Raw genomic sequence first — 21,441 nt, forward strand, 5'->3', positions numbered from 1 at the left:
AAGGCCCCGGAGGAGTCTTTTCTGAAGGCGCGTCCTTGGCACTGGGAGGGGAAGGCGGGCGAGAGGGGCCGGGGCTGCGGAGTCGCGGGGCAGCTTGCGGTGCCCGGCCGCCGGTAGGAGCGAGCGGCTCCTCCGGTGGTTGGGCTGGGGAGCGCTGGGCTCCTCCTCCTCTTCCCCCCCGAGCCGTGCACAGCCGGGTGTGTGGCTGACTAGTCTCCCCCGTCTCTCTTTTTTTTTTTTTTTTTTTTCTCCATGGGTACACACACCGAGACACGCACATGACAGTACTTCGGTGCAAGAGCCGGTGCATCGCCAGGAGGGCTGTGCTTCCACTCCGGGCACGCACGCATACGCACACACACACGCTGCTGCTGCTGCTGCTGCTGCTGCTGGAAGTCTTTCTACACGGGGATTAGCAGCCGCCTGTCTCTCTCTCTCTGTCTCTTTCTTCTCCTTTCCTTTGCTTTCTCCTCCTTTCCCTCAAATGCTTGACTGACGGACGGCGGGCATAAAAAGGTAAATGCTTGTGTGTGCTGTTTGCTGACAATACCGACGGGTGATCGTGTTTTGGCAGCGTGCGGCGCGGTACGCCCTCCGCTCGCCAGGCAGGCAGCCTGCCCTCCTGCCGCGCCGGCGGCTGCCGCTGCCGCCGCTCCCCGCGGCTCCCCGGGACTCTCTTCTTGGGGGATCGGGCCGGCTGCGAGAGGTGTCGCTTCCCTAGCCCCCTCCCGGTCTGTGAGGCAGAGGTTGCCGCTATTGTGCTCCTAGCAGCTGCCACCTCAGACTGGGAGCGTGTGGGAGTGCTCAGCGAAGGTTTCGCGGGATGAAGGGTGCTATTAATTGCCTTGTGCGCGGAAGAGGTCTTTTCGCTTCGGCAGGGAAGCCGTGCATTATTAATCAGGGCTGGAGAGTGGCAACGGGAGGACCAGCCTCACATCGACACCCCTCACCCCCCCCCCCCCCCCCCCGGTTTGCTGCATCATTCAACTGAATAATTTCTAGCTGGCCTTGCGTTGCGGGGTTTTTTATCCCGCCCCCCCTTCTCCGCGGGTATTTTGGCAGCCACCAAGGATAGCGCCAAGGAGGGCGATCCTCCTTTCCCTGCCCGGGGGGGGCCCCCTTCCCTGGGGAGCGAGCGAGCGAGGCGGGGGCAGGGGCAGGGGCAGCCCCCGCTCCCCGGGTTGTATGCTCTGTACCCCACCGCCCCACGGGCACCGGGCGGGCTCCACAACTAGTTGTCGCCTGTTGTTCCGGCCGAGTTTGTCCCGTGTCTCTCTCCGGCAGTAAAAGATAAGCACGGTGAATTTTTGCCTCCCCCCCCCCCCCTTTTTTTTTTCTCCCTCCTAGCAAAGCCGAGAGGCGGTGCTGCGCGGTGCATCCCCAAGGAGAGAACCGCGGGGTTCACCCGGAGCCGGGCAGCAGCCGCCCGGCCGGGCCGTAGTGGGTGACAAGCCGTACTTCCATTTCCCGGGGATTCCCCAGGCCAGGAAGGATAGGAAGGGAAGAGAAGAGAAGGGAAGAAAAGGCAAGGGATGCAGGCGGCGTGGAGTGCTCGGGAAGCGGAGCTCGGCCACCTCCGGGAGGATGGCAGGGAGGAGGAAGGTCGGGCTCACCGCGGCCCTCCCCAGCCGCTGCCCATCCCTCAGCGAGGGCTCCCGAAGCGCCGGGCAGCCCGGCGTGTGCTTCGAGCGCAGCCCCCCTTCCTGGCCCGAGGAGGCCGGGATAACGGAGAGGTGCCGAGGAGGGAAGCCGGGGAGGCCGGAGCGGCGCAGGTGTAGGCGTTTAGCGGCCAAGAGAGGCGGTGACTGCATCGGCAGCCTCCCGAGGGGGGTTAAAGCGCTCCCGCGGGAGCTGCGGGTCCCCCGCCGCACCGGTGCGCATCGCCCCCAGCGCGCCGAGAGGCGCGGGTGGAGGGACAGGGACAGGGACAGGGACACTCACTGGGATACACACACACACCGCCCCGATCCCCTCCGCTCCATCGCGAAAATTGGGCGTTTAGCAAGGTCTGTTATGTAATTATGTCTTTTTGTTGTCATTAAACCCGGCTCAGGATGCCAGAAAGGCAACTGCTGTAGTTTGCTCTTTTGTAAACCAGGCTGATGCTTTTATTTGATCTCGGAGAAAATGTATGGAGCAGTTTAGTGTTTAAAGGGATGTACTTCGGTTTTACACGATTGATTTCAGGTAGTCCCGTTTCATTCACGTTGTTTTCTACACCTGTCAGAGATGTGTAAATGTAATATTAAAGACAGAAAGAAGGGAGAAAAAATAGTAATAGAAGCAAAAACGGTGAGAAATGTCGCTGACAACATGTGAAGCTAGTTTAAAAATGTGTAAGCTCTTAGCATGCTTATAAATAAAAGGTAGGTGTGCTTGTAGGCATGGTGTGTGCTCAGCTGGTTATGTTGAAGTGTATTCCAATGTTAATACACCTTTAAAAAGGCAACACTAACTTGCAGTGGTGTGTGGGTCCAGTGTGTGCACTTCAGGTATATCCCCTCACTTAAAAGAGGTGCATTTGATCAGTGTCCACCAATTCAAAGGATCCCAATGGGTCCAAAAGTCCAAACAGTATTCTGAGATAAATTCACTGTTAATAATTATAAGAAGAGTCTTTTTTTTTTTTTTTTTTTTTTTTTTTTTTAGTGGCAACAACACAGTTCTTGATTTTCTTCTGTATAGCTTACTGGTCTGTCTGATATTGTGCATTTCAGAGCTATTGAAAGTACATAGTGTAAGCTAATGAAGGCATATGAAATGTGTTGTTAATTAGGGAAATAATAAAGTATTTTCAAAATAAATGATAAAATAATGTTCTTTCATATATATCTGCCTGAATTTAAGTTGTCTTTCTCACCAGAGTGGCCCATGTTGACTATATATCCTTAATTTGGTGGTCATTCTGGTCTATTTCTTATGAGATTAACACTCACAAGTATATCAACGTAATCTGTGTTAGATATTGCAATGCTGTCCTTCCCGTAAAGGTGGTGCATCTCAGTGTAACCTTAGCCAGTGATGTTGCCATCTGGAAATACAAAAAGAACTGTATGAATAATTAATGACCTAGTATAATAAATAGAGTTGATTCCATACCAAGAAGCAGTAGTAAGGAGACTCCACACATATTTATTTATTTTTTCCTCTTGCTGCATTTTTTACTCCTGTCTCATACCATCCAGTAATTCAGGCTTTCACCCAAATTGTAGTAGACAGATGCAACACTCTCAGATGGGCATTGCCATTTTAAGAAGAAGCTCAAGGCTCTGGAACATGAAGTAGTTTATTCAACCCTTAATCTCTGTAACCAAACTTAATTTTTACAGCCTCTGCTGTATTATCTCTCAAGATTTAAGAAGGCTATTTTTGTCAGGGGCACATAATTAATACTTGTTCTCCTCTTATTCCAAATTTTGCATTCGTGCATGAAGCTCATCCAAAGAAACCTGAAAAGGGGATCTCCATGGTAACAAGAGAGAGATTTTTCTCCCTCACCATAGGTCAAGACTAGACACCTACCCATTCCTTAACTTATAGCAGCATTCATTGGCACCTTCCTTTTTGTGGTTACATTGTCTGCTGGTGTGTGCTTTTACTGTTGCCTCATGCTTCCAGAGTGGAGTTCTTGAAAATGAAGTGGAAGAGCATAGTCCCTGCCTCTCCCTAGTCTCTCTCTCTCTCTCTCTCTCACACACACACACACACGCATCCCTGCCCCCTTCACATGCTCCATATTTGCTTCATATTTCAGAGTTGCTGTACCTATACAATTTGACTATGGGATTTAAAGAAATAAATTGTTTTCACTGTCATGGTTTTGACTTGAAGACCTGTTTTGGCTGTGTGTGTAAGATCTGACAGAACCTTACTTCCAAGTACATTTCAGAAGGAAGGGTTGTCATTTCCTTTCTCTCTGTCCCTCTCTTTTATTTGTCTATGTTCTTTTTTTGGAGACAGTTTCTCCTTGGTGTTGCAAAGGTTTTGTATCAATAAAAGCTGTCTGTATCTTTCCCACCAGTGATTAACTTTATTTTGTGAGTCAGTATATAATACCAGGATTACCGTGTAGAGACATTCATGATATAAAGATCTGATTTTGTCCTTACTCTGTCATCACAGATCAATGATACAGATCACTGCTTTCTGGGGTAATTTTTCTTTTTGTGGGTGAGGTGGTTTTGTTATTTGGTTTAGTTTTTATTTTTATTATTTTTTCCCTGTGTTCTTTCCTTGAAGGACAGTCTGCGTAGGCTGTGTCTCAGTCCAAGCTAAGAAGAAGTGAACACTTTGTTTTCCTGGTGATTCTGTAGTCAGATATTTAAAACTTTCACTGAGGAATATAACATATTTCTATTCTCCTGTATCTTTCTGTATTTTTATTTTTTTTGGCTAAGGTCTCATAAGAGGATAACAAATGACTTTTTTAATGGCTCCCTTAGGCTGCTGGTACACCAGCAGTTCTTTTGCCATTCCCTGTGACATAGCTTGGGATAATTTGAAAACATCTGCTAGAGCAACCATCTTAATATAAGATAGCAGACATCATTTGTCACTGAGCAGTATGTCATTTGTGACTGTAATTGGAAGACAGAGGCTAATGCTGACTTTAGTCTTCTTAACTTGTCTTGCTGGCAGATTGTCTATAGAAACACTTCATAGTGCTTTGAAATCATATACTGTATTTCTACCTTTCTGTATCCCTCTTTCTGAAAGAATTGCCTGTGTCATTTGCAAATCTGCTCGGGAGCCATGATAATGAAAGTTAGTACTTTTGTAATCTAGCTTGACATGTAAACCTGTCCTTATGCATATTTTCAGCGTCTTCAAGTAGATGAAAATCTCTTTTTAAGAGCTGCCTGTATAGCTTTTCCTTTAACTCTTGCATATGAGAAACTTCCATTCCCTTTCCACATGATGCCCAGTACCTGTCCTGGCAACATTTTAATGACTAAACCTCATCAGATTCACTTTTCTCCCTTTGAAAATTTTACCATCACCTGTAACTAGCTGAAGAGATCATTCATCATCTGATTTCTCATACCAAAGAAACTAAGAATTTAAGAAATGGAATTCCAACTGTGTGAAGGAAATGTACAGTTCTAGATTGCTAGAATCCAAGTTTTGATCTTGAGTTGCTGTGTTTTGGATGGCAAAAGTGTATGGCATACTCATAAAAGTCGAAGCCAAAGATGTCAACTGTTAAGGGCAATGTCTTGGATCTAGAAGGTGGTGTTTGATTTTGTTCTTGGTGGTGTTTTTTTAAGCTTTGTGGTATAATTTTGAATGTAGGTTGCAATAGCTTGTTTGATTTGTAACAGCTTAAAGGTTTCAGCTTCTTAATGTGTTGAGATAGTGTCTTTGTTGGATCCAGTCAAAGATTCCTTGAATTTTCCATTCTTCTACAGCAGGCATAGACGATGTGAGGATCCCACAAAAAATCATGTAAGAATTGTGCTTGAATGTTCATTTCATGCTCCAGGCATAAACAGAAACTGAAGATAGCTGTTTTCAATGCACATTGTGATAGGATAGTAATAGCTGATTTTTTTTTTTTTTTTTTAATAAGAGGTAGTGGGAGTTTTCCAGCAAGTTTGAGTGTGATGCGAACTCTGCTTGTAAAAGCATATTGTGTTCCACTCCTATGGACTACTAGCCTCACCTTCATCATTGTAATTTCAATTTTAGTGATGTACATCTGTCGTGGTTCCGCTCGAGTGGGCAGCCGAGCTCCACCACAGCCGCTCTCTCACTCCCCCTCCTCAAAGAGGAATGGGGAGAAAATATGTGAAAAGGGCTCAAGGATTGAGATAAGGACGAGAAAATCACGCAATAATTATTGTAACGGGCAAAACAGACTCGGCATAAGGAGATAGTAAGATTTATTGCCTACAACTAACAAGCGAGAGAAGTGAGAAAACAAAGGAAAAAAAAACCAAAAGCACCTTCCCCCCCATCCACCCTCTTCCACCTCCTCCCCCCGAGCGGCGCAGGGGAACGGGGAATGGGGGTTATGGTCAGTCTACAGCACTTCTTCTCTGCCGCTCCTTCTCGGTCACTCTCGTCCCCTGTGCTGTGGGGTCCCACCCACGGGATGCAGTCCTTGATGAACTGATCCGGCGTGGGCTTCCCACAGGCAGCAGCTCTTCCAGAACTGCTCCAGATATGGGTCCGTACCACGGGGTCCATCCCTCAGGAGAAAACTGCTCCAACCTGGCTCCCCTACGGGCAGCAGCTCCTGCCAGATCACCTGCTCCTGCGTGGGCTCCTCTCCACGGGCTACAGGTCCGGCCCGGAATCTGCTCCGGCAGGGGTCTTCCACAGGCGGCAGCCTCCATCAGTGCAGGGCCACCTGCTCCACCGTGGTCTCCTCCACGGGCTGCAGCGTGGAACCCTGCTCCACCGTGGTACTCCATGGGCTGCAGGGGGACATCCTGCTTCACCATGGTCCTCACCACAGGCCGCAGGGGACTTCTGCTCCGGCGCCTGGAGCACCTCTCCCCCTCCTTCTACACTGACCTTGGTGCAAGGCTGTTCTCCCACTCCCTTGACTCTCCCGGCTGCTGTGTGGCGCAGCGTTTTTTCCCTGTCTTAAATATGCTCTCACAGAGGCGCAAAACAACATCGCTTATTGGCTCGGATCTGGAAAACAATGGGGCCCTTCCCAAACATGGGGCAGCTTCTAGATCTTTCTCACAGAAACCACCCCTATGGCTCCATGCTACCAAAACCTTGCCACGTAAACCCACTACATTCCACCCCTCGCCTCTGTTAAAAGCATATTTAAGACTACTCACAACATACTCTCACTTTACAATTATCACAACAACCTTCACAAACTTCACTTACATCAAAAAGAAAAAGAATTCACCACACCAAAATAAACATAACATCATCACAGCACCGACAAGGTGGACATTTTACACACACACCACCCCTCGTCCCTTCACCACACTAAAATATCACAGTTACTGCTTTCTTAAATTCTTCACAACTTGTACATTCCTAACAATCATCCTGCACATATTTTTGCCCGTTACTTCTACTAACTATCATCCTTATCTCAAATTCCTTGAGCCCCACGTTGGGCGCCAAAAAAGACTGTCGTGGTTCCGCTCGAGTGGGCAGCCGAGCTCCACCACAGCCGCTCTCTCACTCCCCCTCCTCAAAGAGGAATGGGGAGAAAATATGTGAAAAGGGCTCAAGGATTGAGATAAGGACGAGAAAATCACGCAATAATTATTGTAACGGGCAAAACAGACTCGGCATAAGGAGATAGTAAGATTTATTGCCTACAACTAACAAGCGAGAGAAGTGAGAAAACAAAGGAAAAAAAAACCAAAAGCACCTTCCCCCCCATCCACCCTCTTCCACCTCCTCCCCCCGAGCGGCGCAGGGGAACGGGGAATGGGGGTTATGGTCAGTCTACAGCACTTCTTCTCTGCCGCTCCTTCTCGGTCACTCTCGTCCCCTGTGCTGTGGGGTCCCACCCACGGGATGCAGTCCTTGATGAACTGATCTGGCGTGGGCTTCCCACAGGCAGCAGCTCTTCCAGAACTGCTCCAGATATGGGTCCGTACCACGGGGTCCATCCCTCAGGAGAAAACTGCTCCAACCTGGCTCCCCTACGGGCAGCAGCTCCTGCCAGATCACCTGCTCCTGCGTGGGCTCCTCTCCACGGGCTACAGGTCCGGCCCGGAATCTGCTCCGGCAGGGGTCTTCCACAGGCGGCAGCCTCCATCAGTGCAGGGCCACCTGCTCCACCGTGGTCTCCTCCACGGGCTGCAGCGTGGAACCCTGCTCCACCGTGGTACTCCATGGGCTGCAGGGGGACATCCTGCTTCACCATGGTCCTCACCACAGGCCGCAGGGGACTTCTGCTCCGGCGCCTGGAGCACCTCTCCCCCTCCTTCTACACTGACCTTGGTGCAAGGCTGTTCTCTCACTCCCTTGACTCTCCCGGCTGCTGTGTGGCGCAGCGTTTTTTCCCTGTCTTAAATATGCTCTCACAGAGGCGCAAAACAACATCGCTTATTGGCTCGGATCTGGAAAACAATGGGGCCCTTCCCAAACATGGGGCAGCTTCTAGATCTTTCTCACAGAAACCACCCCTATGGCTCCATGCTACCAAAACCTTGCCACGTAAACCCACTACAACATCCCATATTGAAAGTCAGCGTTAGGAATTACTCTCGCTACTGTTTGTTTGTTTGTTTGTTTGTTTTTCTCCTGTCATCAGCAAGAGAGTAAAGAGAAGTGGAGGTGATATCCAGGTCTCTGCATGGTCGTAGTGGTCTCACCAGTATTTTTCTATGCATGACTATGCGACAGTTCCTTTCTCCCGTAGAAGTATTGAAAATCAGTATGCTCCAGGGATGTGCAGTGTCTCAGAGATGCCCAGAGTACACAAGAATCTTCATCTTCTTTCTGTCCCACAGCTGAAAGAATTTCAGAGTACTTGCAGTGTACCATTCACATAGTGTGAACTTGGCTTAATGGTTTGTAGGAGAATGTAGTACCTCATTTTCAAGGTGCTGGAACTGCATTGGTGCAAATGTTTCATAAGGATATCAAAGGAGATTCCTTTTTACCTTCAGTTTTGCATCTTCTGCCTATCTGTTCATCAGCCATAATATTCAGGCATGGTTTAATCCAATCAAATTGTCAATGGCTCTACATCAGTTTTACTGATTTTTTTTTTCTTTTTGACTGCTCTTTGAACTTCAGTAATCTTAACATACAGTCCCATTCTGCAAGAAAATACCATAGAAGATCATTCACCTAGGTGTTCCTTCTAACAGACCTTTTCTTTGCAAAAATGTACTTATTCCTGTATTCATGTACAGTTTTATAAATACTATTGATGAATATCTAAATGTAGCTTTTCAGTAGCATTAGGATGGCAAAGTAGAATAAATGGGAAAAATTCAACCCAGCGAGGAATGAAAGAGGTAGAATTAGGAGGATTCATCTTAATTTATTGTTACTTCGTAGAAATATTGCAAGCGTCATGATCTTAAAACAATTACTTCTAAAAATGAAAGCTAATTCTGTTCATGGAAGAACTCTGCAGCCGTAACATGTAATACTTAGGGAGACTATTCTAATGATTTTCCGAGGGAAATGATCCTACATACCTAGACATACTGGCTAATAGAATTCATAATAAATATGTTCATTGTATAGGTCACTTACTATCAACAGTGAAATAGTGCTAACAATTGATCAGTGGTACTTTGAAAACCATGCTGTATATATATCACTTTGTGAAATGAAAGTCTTGAGAAGAAAAGCTACAATGGTTGGAAATAACTGCCTCTTTAGTGCAAAAAATATTTTTGTTTTTAAAAAAACTAATTATTTTATAATAGGTGTTCAAGGATTAGATATCTACTTAACAAAGTAGACTCAAGAGGAATTAGAAACTAAAGATGAAGTTCTCTCTTTTTTTTTTTTTTTTTTTTTTTTTAAGGTACTGATACTGATCTTGGGGAAGGCTTCTGCTACTAAATGGTGTTCAAACCATCTTGCTCTTTTATTTCAGAAAGCAGTATCTGTTTTTAATTCCTGGGAGACTACAAGCTTACTTATAGGAAAACAATGGTTACCTCTTCCACTTGATTTTTTTTATTAGTTCATAAAAACACTTCAGAGATTATATTCTTTATAGATCTGTAACAATGCCCATGTAATGTCATTTACAGAATTGAAGAAGCATGGTAGATGAAGAGCAGTTTATTTCACATTGGGTAGAAGTGCAAGTTAATTTGTACATACAAAAAAAAATCAACTTTTTTTTTTTTTTTTGATGATATGTGGTCTGACTTGTAGAATATATGATGTTTTGCATTTCTATGCTTAAGGCATGATATAAACTTGCCAACTGGGAGTCTTCATGCTGTATTTTGCAGAGTTGTACAGCTGAATTATATATGAACAAAGGTATTTATGCATGAAAAAGATCATTCGTTTGCTGTGTAATACACTAATAATTACTCAGTCAAGGGGCAAAACCAACAGTGGGAAGCCTGTGAGACCACTTGTACATCACAAATAATATGATGAGCTCAGTGAAAAGGGCGCTTACTGTTCCATACATATGGTTAAGTTATTGCATTCTGTTTTTGAGTATAGAACACATTTGCAGCAGAAGGAATATCTTTAGAAACTAGGACCAGGGCAGATGGGGCCAGGGAGAGCAGGGGGAAGGAATAATTTGCACATTTTTCAAAACATATCTTAATACTTGTCTCAATCTACCAGTGATAAATAAATGCCAGTCCCACTTACTACAGATTTGTGTGAATAAAACTTGCACAGTTAGTAACCAGATCAGAAGTACATGAAAAGAAAACACAACACAAAGTTCTGCAGTATTCTAGTACTTTGGTCATTCGCAAAACAGATATTACGTAAAGTACTTCTAAAATCAGTGCTACATGCTGCAAAACAATTAATCTCTCGTGTTAAATTACCTTCCAGAGGACATTTCTGACAAACCAAGTCAAAATATGAGAGCATACTTAAGTTTTTGACCTGATCCTGTGGTCTTTACACTGACTGGCATTTCAAACATCAATGGCAGGAGCAGGTTGCTTGCCTTGTAAAAAGCTGTATGTGTTTTTAATGTTGAGCAGCAATTGGTCAAGGCTGTATTAGAGATTTTATTTTATAAGGATAAAAGCTTAAATGTGGTGGCAACACTTCTGTATGTTATGCTTGTGGAGCTCTTCTAAAATATTTGCTTAGGGATTAAATGAAAATCATAGCATTTCTATGGGACCTGAAAGAAATTAATTACATTGTGTTTCTTTATTCCAAATTTCTGGTGCCTCCATGACAACATGCAATAGAGCACGGTGAGAGAAAGACAGGTTCACCTTGGTACTTCAGTTTATTTTGGAATTAAAAAGACAACTTTTGTGCACAATGAGAAGAAAACTGGGGACTTCTGTGCCATAAAATCAGGTTTCTGGCAGAGAAGAAACAGCTAAACTTGCTTTTTGCTATTCAACTAATCCATAGTTCCCTACATGAAATGCTTCAGGACCAAAAATTATTACACCATTTTCCCAAGGATTTATAGAATAACAGGATATCCCACAAGGATCATTGAGTCCATCTTCTGAATCCACACAGGAGTACATAAAAATCAGACCATATGTCTGACAGTGTCTTCCAAATACCTTTTGAATTCTGGCAGAGTGTTGTGACTCTATGTGAAGAATGTTTTCCTAACATCCATGTGAACCTCCCCTTTCCTTAGCTGGGAGGAACTTGCAAGGATCAGTGAGCCCAACTCGCAGCTCCACACAGGACTACCCAAAAATCATGTCTGAGAACATTATCCAAACACTTAATGAATTCTGGCAGGCTTGGTGCTGTGACCTCTACCCTGGGAAGCCTCTCCCAGTGCCCAACTGCTCTCTCAGTGAAGAACCTTTCCATAACCCCCAGACTGACCCTCCCCTGTCCCAGCTCCATGCCATTCCCTCGGGTCCTGTTGCTGTCCCCAGAGAGCAGAGCTCAGCGCCTGCCCCTCTGCTCCCCTCAGGTAGGCTGTAGGTTGCCATAAAGCAGTTGCCTCAGTCTCTTCTGCTCTGGGCTGAACAAACCAAGGGACTTCAGTTGCTTCATGTACATCTTGTCCTCCAGACCCTTCACCATCTTCTTAGCCCTCCTTTGGACACACTAATAGTTTTATGCTCTTCTTACATTGTGGCAACCAAAACTGCACGCAGCATGTGAGGTGAGGCCACCCCAGAGCAGAGTGGGACAATCCCTTCATTTGACAAGCTAGCAACACTGTGCCTGATGCACCCCAGTGTAGTGTTGGTCCTTTTGGCTGTCAGGGCACACTGTTGGCTCATATTCAAGTTGCTGACAACCAGAACCCCCAGCTCCCTTTCTTTAGGGTCTGCTTTCTTTAGGGCTGCTATCCAGCCTCTTGTCCCCTTGTGTGTACATACAGTCAGGGTTGTGCCATCTCTGATGCAGAATCAGGCACTTTCTCTTTTTAAATTTCTTTCTTATACCCTCTCTAAGAGCAGAAGCACATCAAACTAATATGTAGGAAAGCCCACAACTGCAAATCTGATTTGTTAAATGGTCCAATACTGTTATTCTATGATGCTGTTGTGTTAATTTTGGTGTTAAATACAGTAGCTAGAACAAATCCTGCAAATGTTATGCATGCAGCTTCCCATGATCTGTGTGCGATAGGTCCCTGATGCCAGAAGCAGAGGTTTAAATGAAGGTTTTTACAGGAAAGCCTGGTATTTCATTTCATTTTATGCAAGGTTAAAGATAGCAACTAATAAACTGGTCATGGATTTTCACTTGGTTCAAATGTGGCATCTTTTAAAATTTGTTTTTATAAAAAATTGGCATAATACATTAGTTAACTACATGACAAGCAATTAAATATTTGATCCACCAGACCTAGTTTAGTTTCTAGTTTCTCTTGCCTTACAGGACCACAGTATACAGAGTCCCTGCAGCTGACCTAGACATTCATTTGAACAATTGCTGAAAAAAATATTGTTCTGGTTTTGAGTGGTTTGGTTTGGTTTGAATTTCTTACGTTCAAAATTGAAGGCAAAATTGAATGTTGATTCCAATGTTGTGAGTACATGTTAATCTTGTGCTATTATAGAATCTAAATTATTTCAGCTATATTTGTTGGTATATATCTTGCCTTAAGATATATACCAACAACAGTAAACTGTTGCCATACTCATCTTCCATATCTAGTTCATGGTGGCATGATAAATGTGGACTACCTCTACAGGCTTACATATGCTTTGAATTTATATTTGATCTTTTGTGAGGGATTTTATTCCTCAACCACACGGAGGATAAAAGTGAGTTCCTTTTTAAACTCCCTTATTTTTGACATTGGTGTCTTCCCTGCTCTTCTGGAACTCAGTATATTGTAGAAAAGGCTGAAGAGAAGCTGAGACTAGCTATTCAGACACAAGTCAGTTTAAGGTGTTTTGTTTTGTTTTCTTTCTGGTGGATCAGTGAGAAACTTGAGGAGGAATTCAGAATTCCTCTGGAAGTTCTTAAAGGCAGAGAGAGCACACCTCATTCTCACCTCAAGGCTGAATCTGAACTGTTTATGTCCATTGGATTATCCCAAGAAAAAGAATTTATAGACCTGCTAACTCAAATAAGCAGTAGAATTCCACAACCCCCCTGTCAGATCTACAGTGCACACTCAACTTAGTACCATGCATGTAGTAGACCTGCCTAGTGTGCTTCATGGTGAGTATGTTATTGCACATTTTTTCTGTGTAGTCAGTGACTGTTCAGAATTTCTGGATACCAGTAGCACAGTTAACAGAACTCATATTTTCAATTTTTACTAAACAGCACTTTGGCAATAGTAAAGGAAATAGTATTTTTAAACAGTTTACTCTGTGTAGATATGTGCCCTGTGCAGATTGTAAATAACCAATACATTATTTAGTGTATCATGATGTATGGCTGAATAAATAAATAACATTTGACAATGATAGGACTGTACCACAAAGTATAATATGATAAAGCCTTTTCCACCTCTAGCAGAGTTCAGTTATTTATTACTGCAATTTGGTTTCATGGATATGATTCACTCTATTTTAGTGGATACAAGCAAATTGGTTTACATTTGTGTAGTAAGTTGTAACTCAAAGTTAAATGCATACTTCACATGATACTGAAATACTTAAAACTTTACAGAATAAAACGTGTTTACTTAATTTTCATAAATCCATACAAGGAAACTCTTCAGAGCATATACTTTTTAAACAATCATCAGCCAAAGTTTAATTTGGCAAGAGAACAGTTCATTGAATTTCAGTGACAAACCATCCATTGTTATTGTCTGGAGCCAAATTGGGCTCCCCCTTTGTTAGATGCTGAAACTTGCATCTAACCTAAATACTCAATTGCTTTCATGTTTGTTCATCTTTAGTATAAATTGTTCTAAGGTGAGCTTCCTGCTGTGTGTTTTCTGGAAGACAAATTTAGCCATAGTATTTACAAACAAATTGTTTAAATGGATTGATCAGTATGTGCACTGCACATCTTATCTGTTTAAAATAGTTAAATAAAGACCAGAAAAAATCATTTTGCTTCCCTCCTTAAATTTGTAGTTTAGTCATGGATTGTTGCTCACAACTTTATGGAATCAAGTAGTCCTTTCCTAATAGATTCCGTTATTATCTTTACAATGTACTAGCTAAAGTAAATTAATTCAGTGAAATCTCAGTAGGGCTAAGTTTCAGTATGTGATGGAAAATTAAGTGTGACAATTATAATATTAGCTGTTATTTTGATAAGCATTTTTAAGTTTATGTGGAGATATTCTAAGAAGTAGGATTAACTTTGTTGTATTTATTGCTGGGCCAAATACTTTCTGAAAGTAGGATGAAATTAGTCATGCTTTATCTAATAACTACTTTAAATAAAATTCATTAGTTGTGCCTAATGAATACATAGGGAATTAAAACAAATATAATACTCTATAAAGGAATACTCAAAACTATATATTTTATCAAAGTAGACCAGATCTTGTTCCCTTTTTTTCGCCAACTCAATAGCATTAACAGGAAGCAGAAATATATTTTCAGTAGAATTTATCTTAGTAGAAGCAAAATGCATCTACTGGAATTGTGACTGGTGTGCTTACAGGGAGATAAGTGGGATGAAAACAGGCATGGATTTGATTTAATGCTAGATTCAAGGAGCTATAAGAGTAAATACATACAGCAAAATGAAAAACTGTTTGTTATCTAATTACCTTCTTTGTTGTTTTTTTCCTTCTGGCATTTAGAAATTGTATATTTTTGCCTCATACGGTACTATTTTTTTTACCAACTTTTTTTTTTTTTTTTTTTTTTTTTATCACTTGGATAGTGAGGTATATGACAACTGGGAGGAAAAAAAAAAAAAGCTGAATTCACTACTTCTGAGAGCTTTGATAGCCAATTAAGTAAATATTTAAATTTTAGTGCCTTAATGTGTCATGCGTATGGCATAAAGGCATAAAGCCTTAGACTGGGGTAAAGAAAGAATAGAATGTTTGGAAGAAGTGTCTTGTGTAATGACTATCATAATCAGCAAATCATTTGTATACTGGCCATAGTAAGTAGATTTAGATGAGATAGATTTATTTTCTCCTCAGCAACTAATAAAGTATTGGCAACCCTCTTGTTGTAAAGGAAAAAAAGTCACTATTTATCTTGTATCACACTGTTGTCAAGGTATTGAATTTGAAGTGAGTCTGTTTAATAAAAAAATAAAAGAAAATATTGTTCTGAACAACAGATCACATTAAATTGAAGTAATACAAATCATTTCTGAGATTTCTTTGCTAGCTTATTAATGAATGAACACTTAGTTCAAATTAATTTTATTACATTAATAATGAAACTGTATAACAAAGGACAAAAATAAAAATATTTACATTGACATATATTAAGAGTAAATATTTAAAACTTTAAATGATATCTATTCCAAATGAATTTCACATTTCAGAGTTGATAAATAAGCTTTTCCGATAATTTAAGACCACATCTAATAATAATAATGAAAATGAAATAGTTTGAAACAACAAAGATAGTGCTAAACAAACCATAACACTCTTTATATTCTGTAATTATCTGATAGGTTAAGTCCATTGAGATTAAATATGTCATAGTTCTAAATTATAATTAATTGCCCATTATATTTTGTCAACAATTTAAATTTAATTTATTTATATTAACTTTTCAAAGTTTCCTGTAAGGTCGAACAGTACTACAAGATTTCAAATCATAAGAGATTCTGATAAGATACTACCCTAAGATTTAAATGGGTCCAAATTTCAACATTTTCAGTAAGGTGTTTTTTTTTTTTGTTGCTGTTGTTATATATATATACATATACATATCATATGTATGTGTGTATATATATATATGTATATGATATATCATATATATACATGATATATCATATATATCATATAATATGATATATATTTTATATGTATATAATATATATATATACATATATATATGTATATGTGTATATATATATATATAAAAGGCATCATGTAATATAGTCTGGTGGAACCTAAAAAGTGTATATATAACATTTTGTATTTTTATATATAAAATTTTATATATAAAATTTTGTATTTTGAATCACTAAAAAATGTCTTGTGGTTTAGCAATCCATAGGACCCTGATTCAATACTCATGGAAGTCATTCACTCACACTGTGAATGTAATGTGTATTACATTCTGTGTCTTAAGTAGGGTTTGGACAGTGTCAATACATAAGTACAAAGATCACACCTCCTTTTTCTTTGTAGACCTGTTGGGTTATTGGCAGTTCAAAATATTACCTCCTAATTGCTACTGATGCTTTTCTTCTTCACACAGTTTCTTTGAAAGACAGACCTTTTACTGACACCTGGTCTCCTTTGTATTTTGCTAGTACTTGTTCTTTTCTTGTCATGGTGTCAAGTATGTGCACAAAAATGATGCTTTTAAATGGGAGGAAAAGTTTAAATTTTAAAAGTTTTAAACACAGGTTTAAAAGTGTGTGCATGTATATGTATAACTGAAATCCCAGTTCAGATTTGACTTTGTATATTATAGCCAGATACTGCAGGTTTCTTTCAAAGGAAAAGTTAATCCCCACCCAGGAAACCTGTATGTGGCCTATATATTACCTTTGGCTCATGTTAGACATAATTTTAGGACTTAACAGAGAAGTAATACATGAGACCAGCTAAGCTGACAGGAATTTTGCCCACAGAGAGTGAACACTGGCTGTTATAGGCTAAATGATGAAAGACTGAGACGCTATTTCTCCTACTAAGGATTTATAGTAGTTAAGACTGTCAAGGTTGTTTCTGTGTCAATTACAGTTCCAGAGGTGAAAAGTCAAACTGCCTTTCAAGACAAGTTTTTCTAATTAGAGTAATGAATATTTTATTAATATTCCATTAGTTGTACATGATAATTGTTCACTGATGGGCTGTCAGTTTTGGCCACATGCAGAATAAGATCACAGACAAAATTTTATGTTTTTATGCCTTTGTCAACTTTGATTCCCATCACTGGTTAGCCTTACGCATATGTGCTGTAATATTTTAGAAATAATTTTTTTCTGTAAATCTGTTAAATGTTGCTATGCGTCTCCTTTGTAGGTCAACGCACTTGCTTTGTTTAACATTTCATCAGAGTTGTATGCTTTAACATTCACTAGATTGCAATTGCAGGGCATAACTTTACCATTCAGGGAAATATAGTTCATGGGGAAAATCACAATCTACTAATGGTCAATAAATAAAAATTGGGAAATGCAGTAACTTCATAGAATTACAGTGAGAAAACTTCTATCTTTTGACTTCTAGAGGTTAAAAATATTTCCTGAAAATAATAGGCGTTGTAGAGATATGTGCAATTAGTGCTCAGAATCCTAGAGTTGATATATCTCTCTGAGGGTGATTATTGCATTCAGCTTAGTTTTGCAACCTGAGAGTTTACAGTGCTTGCCTGTAAACTCATGTGCTTGTCTCATGGTCTTCACCTTTCAAAGCTATTCTGGAACTTGCTGTTGTCTGTGAACAAGAGGCATATTAAAGGGAGGATAAAAAAGTTGTAAGGATTGCATATTACAGGTTGCACAGAAGAATACTGGAAGAGCAGACAGACTTCTCACTTTTCCTTGTATTGTTTCCTCCTCATACTAGCTCAAAAGACCATTTTCTTATTACAGCCTTTACATACGGTTGAAACCGTGTGTCATGGAACAAAAATGAAGTTTTCTTACACAGCTGAAGAAAAGAAACCTAATTGATGTTGATATATATTCTTATGTGGGCCATATGTTAATTACCCATTGTTGGAGAGGAAAATAGATGCATGCCAACTATGTGTGTGCATGCTACAGTGTGTACAGAATCAATTTCTGTATTTGAATGTTTAATTCATTCTGCACTAAAATTAATGTTTTGTTTGTTTGTTTTTCCCACCTCTTTTCATCCTGGAATGCTTTTTCAGTATTAAATACTGTGCTTTTCAGTAAAACAAATTATTCCTTTTCTGTTTATTAGTATCATATAGATATGCAAAGAAGTTAAGAACTATAATGCAAAGCTAACAACCTGTTATAATAGCAAATGGATAAGTAGCTGTACTGGCCTGTGTTATTCTTTCTGTGGTCCAAGTTCAAATCTGAGAGAAGTGTTTTGCAATTACTCTTTGTAAATACTAGACGACAAGAGAGGAGGGCTTTAAGACTTGAGTTTTCTGGGCTCCATTCCAAGTTCTGGAATGAAATATACTTCAGTGACTGCATATCTTCCTGCCCCTGTCTCATCTGTCTCCCCTAGCCTGACTACTTTGTCTCCTCATCTTGACTCATGTTCCTTCTGTGTGCACTACGCTTCTTTCTCCACGCCCCCCTTTTTCTTTCTTTTTTTTTCTTTTTGTATTGTGCTGAACACTACTTCTGCTTTCTCTTCCATAAAGCTATAAACAGTGTCTTTATATCTTATATTTAATATTCATGCAGTTATGTCTTATTGAACAGCAATAAGCAATAAGAGAAGGGCTGTTGCCCACCTGCAAACTGACGTATGTGCAGTGGTTGATGCCAAGGCGGGGAGGATGACCTTGGGAACTAACATACAGAGATTTCTTTTTGGTTGCTTCTAACATTACTGCTGTTGGGTGACATGGAAAGAGCAATTTCCAAAGGCTACCTTCTTATATTTTTCCAAGTTTTTAAGCCAAAATAACCCTGCTGTTTTATGTTTAAGAATGGGAGTGGTATTTCAGTGAAATATTTTTATGGATTTAACAAGCAAATCACTTTTTTTAACTCTTTTTTCCAGAAGTGTCTTAGTGGCTGTTCTGAAAACTTTCAAGAACTGTCTGAATAGCTCAGACATTTTTCACAGTTTGTAACTCAGATTATTTCAATTTACTGATTTGAACAATGGTGGATGAAAGATTAAACCAGATCTCAGATCAGGGCTGTCTATGATAGTAGCTGGGCATGAAGAGTTATGGGCAACTGCCATTTAAGGTGGGTTTGCTGTTGTCAGCAGAGTTTGGTTTACCAGGAGCAACTTGGTAGGGTCTCATGTGATGGCATGAGTCAGTGCCACTCCTGTGGAGCGGCTCTCCACCACAGTCTAACTCAGATGTAGATGGTGCTCACTATGCACAGGAAATGGGAATCAGCAAATACTACTGAGAAAGTACTTTGACAGATACGGCAGAAGGAGGAACATGGCAAGAAAGGGCAAAACTCCTCAGGTTATTGTTAACAGGAGTTACCAGGATTTTTATACAAGAACTTTGTATGGCAGTGAGCCAAGAGACTTAGATCCTAACAGAAAAGCAATTAAGATCATTCTAGGAAAAGATCACATAATTGCTCCAAAAAGGACTCTTAATCAGAAAGACAAAGATGACCTAAGAAATCAACGGTGCTGAAATGCATATTCAAACAGGTATTCCCAGCATCAGAGGAAATTTTACTTTAAACATATATACAACATTTACTCTGTGAGATACTGGAAGAAAACTGCAGTAGTTACTTCCTGTACTGTTAAGAGCAAACAGACCTTATGATGGAAGTGTTTGTAATTCAAGAGAGGATTCAGTGGATGGATTTCCGCTTGAAGAGAGACACAATAAATGTTACTAAATACTACCATTTCCTAGCAGAATTGGATTGGGGAGTCTGTAATAGTGCCTAAAATGGTAAAGAAGCAAATTATCTGCTTCCAGGTTCCGCAGTTTATGCCAGACTTGACTGCAGTGAATGATATTCCAGCTTTCAGTTTTTAACTTTTGATGCAGAAGGATTATCTTTTTGTTTTAATTCCTACTAGAACTGTAGTTCTTTGTAAGTAATGCTGTCTTAGGTCTGTAGCTAGTAGTAGCTTCATGTCCTGATAGATTTCCTCAATTTTTCCAGCTTAAAGCTTATTTTGTAATATTTAGTTAATTTTTATCATTTTTATCTCTCTATATGTATTTGTAATCTTCTTGAAATGGCTTTAAAGAAAGAATTTAAAGTTTGCCTTTTCCTTTAACCATTGGAATTTGGACAGAAACATTCATTCACTTGATTTGATCAGATCTTTGCTCCTTAATGGAATGAAATCAAATGTAATATAACCTCAGCTTCTATATAAAGAGTGAGTAATGATATACAGAAATTATTTTCACCAAAATTGAATGTATATTCTCATTGTTTTATATTTTTCCATTAAAATTATCTGTACAAAAGCCATGTATGTTGCTCATGTTTTAGAGGCCTCTTGATAGAGATTGAAGTTCATTCTGTTGCTAATAATAAACTGTTTTCTTCCCATCTGCACTATAAAAATGTTATTAATTCTCAGTATCACCATATTCCTCAAGTCATATCCACAATGAAAAAACTATTATAATGGTGACACCATACAGTTTTGTATTTTAATGTCTGAGATGAGCTAATATTTCCCACATTCTAAGGCAAATATGGTTGTATATTGTGTGTGGGAAATTACTTGTGCATACCTGTATTTTAAATGCTCACATCTTTATGCCATATTAGTACAGCATCATAGAGGATACTGAGCAGCTAGCTATTCAGCTGACAGTCCAGGAGGTATTGATGTCCCACAGAGAGAGGACTGAATTACATCTTTTGGTTTAGGCTTTACCTGGATTTCTATTTTTTTGTTGTGTGGGAGAGGATATGTGTTTTTTTTTTTTCTTCTGTAACAGACAGCCCAGACAGTCCTGATAGATGTTTCAAAGTCCTGAAGTAGATGTTTCAAAGAACCAGTTCCTGTCTGGTTAATTACATCATTGTAATGTGTTATTTATTTAAGTGTCTTACTACAGAATCTTTTTTCTACAGAGCTTAGAGGTTACCTCTTAATTTGTCTATTTCTATTATCTGTGGGCGTGGCAATATCTCATCATTGCAACAGAGGGAAATCAGTTAGCTTTGTTTTCCTTGATGTTAAAAATGTTGCATTAATAAGCTGATATTTTAACAGTATTTGGTTATGAACTGATTTATAGAGGATTAAACTACACTCTTGCTGAGAATAAATGGATTTTATGCTTCAGCAATTAATGCAAAATTAATTTAATCTGACAGATGCTAGCATGGGCTTCAAAAAGATCCAAATCAAGTACCTCTGTGATCATTCTGGTAGTTCCTTTGTGGCACTGAAATTATTGTTATTTCATAATCGCATCTTGTTAAGGGCCATAAATAAGTTAACATTGATCATTTTATATCAAAATAAAATTTGAATATTTAATACTCCTGTGTCTCTCATATAATTATGAGGGTCTTCTGCAAAAAAGTATTTTGTGAAAATTCTTGCATATTAAATAACTTAATGGAAATTATGACCTATTTTCTGAACCTATTCAGAGTAAATGATAA

The 21,441-nt window shown here is 40.1% G+C and overlaps 1 protein-coding gene across 11 annotated transcripts in view; it reads left to right on the forward strand.

Annotated features, from left to right (window-relative positions):
- The first annotated feature begins 279 nt into the window (after nucleotides 1–279).
- Nucleotides 280–21,441, forward strand: part of DLGAP1 (DLG associated protein 1) — a 417,012-nt gene continuing 395,850 nt past the window's right edge. For 9 of the 11 annotated variants that reach the window (XM_084510659.1, XM_084510658.1, XM_084510653.1 and 6 more), the window contains exon 1: nucleotides 280–516. The gene's annotated coding sequence lies outside the window, so the exon portion shown is untranslated. Of the gene's footprint in view, nucleotides 517–1,859; nucleotides 2,007–21,441 lie in introns of those variants that run through there. The other 2 variants (XM_084510661.1, XM_084510664.1) reach the window with 2 other exon arrangements.

This window comes from Aythya ferina (assembly GCF_964211825.1).
Source record: "Aythya ferina genome assembly, chromosome: 2".
Lineage (NCBI taxonomy): Eukaryota > Metazoa > Chordata > Aves > Anseriformes > Anatidae > Aythya > Aythya ferina.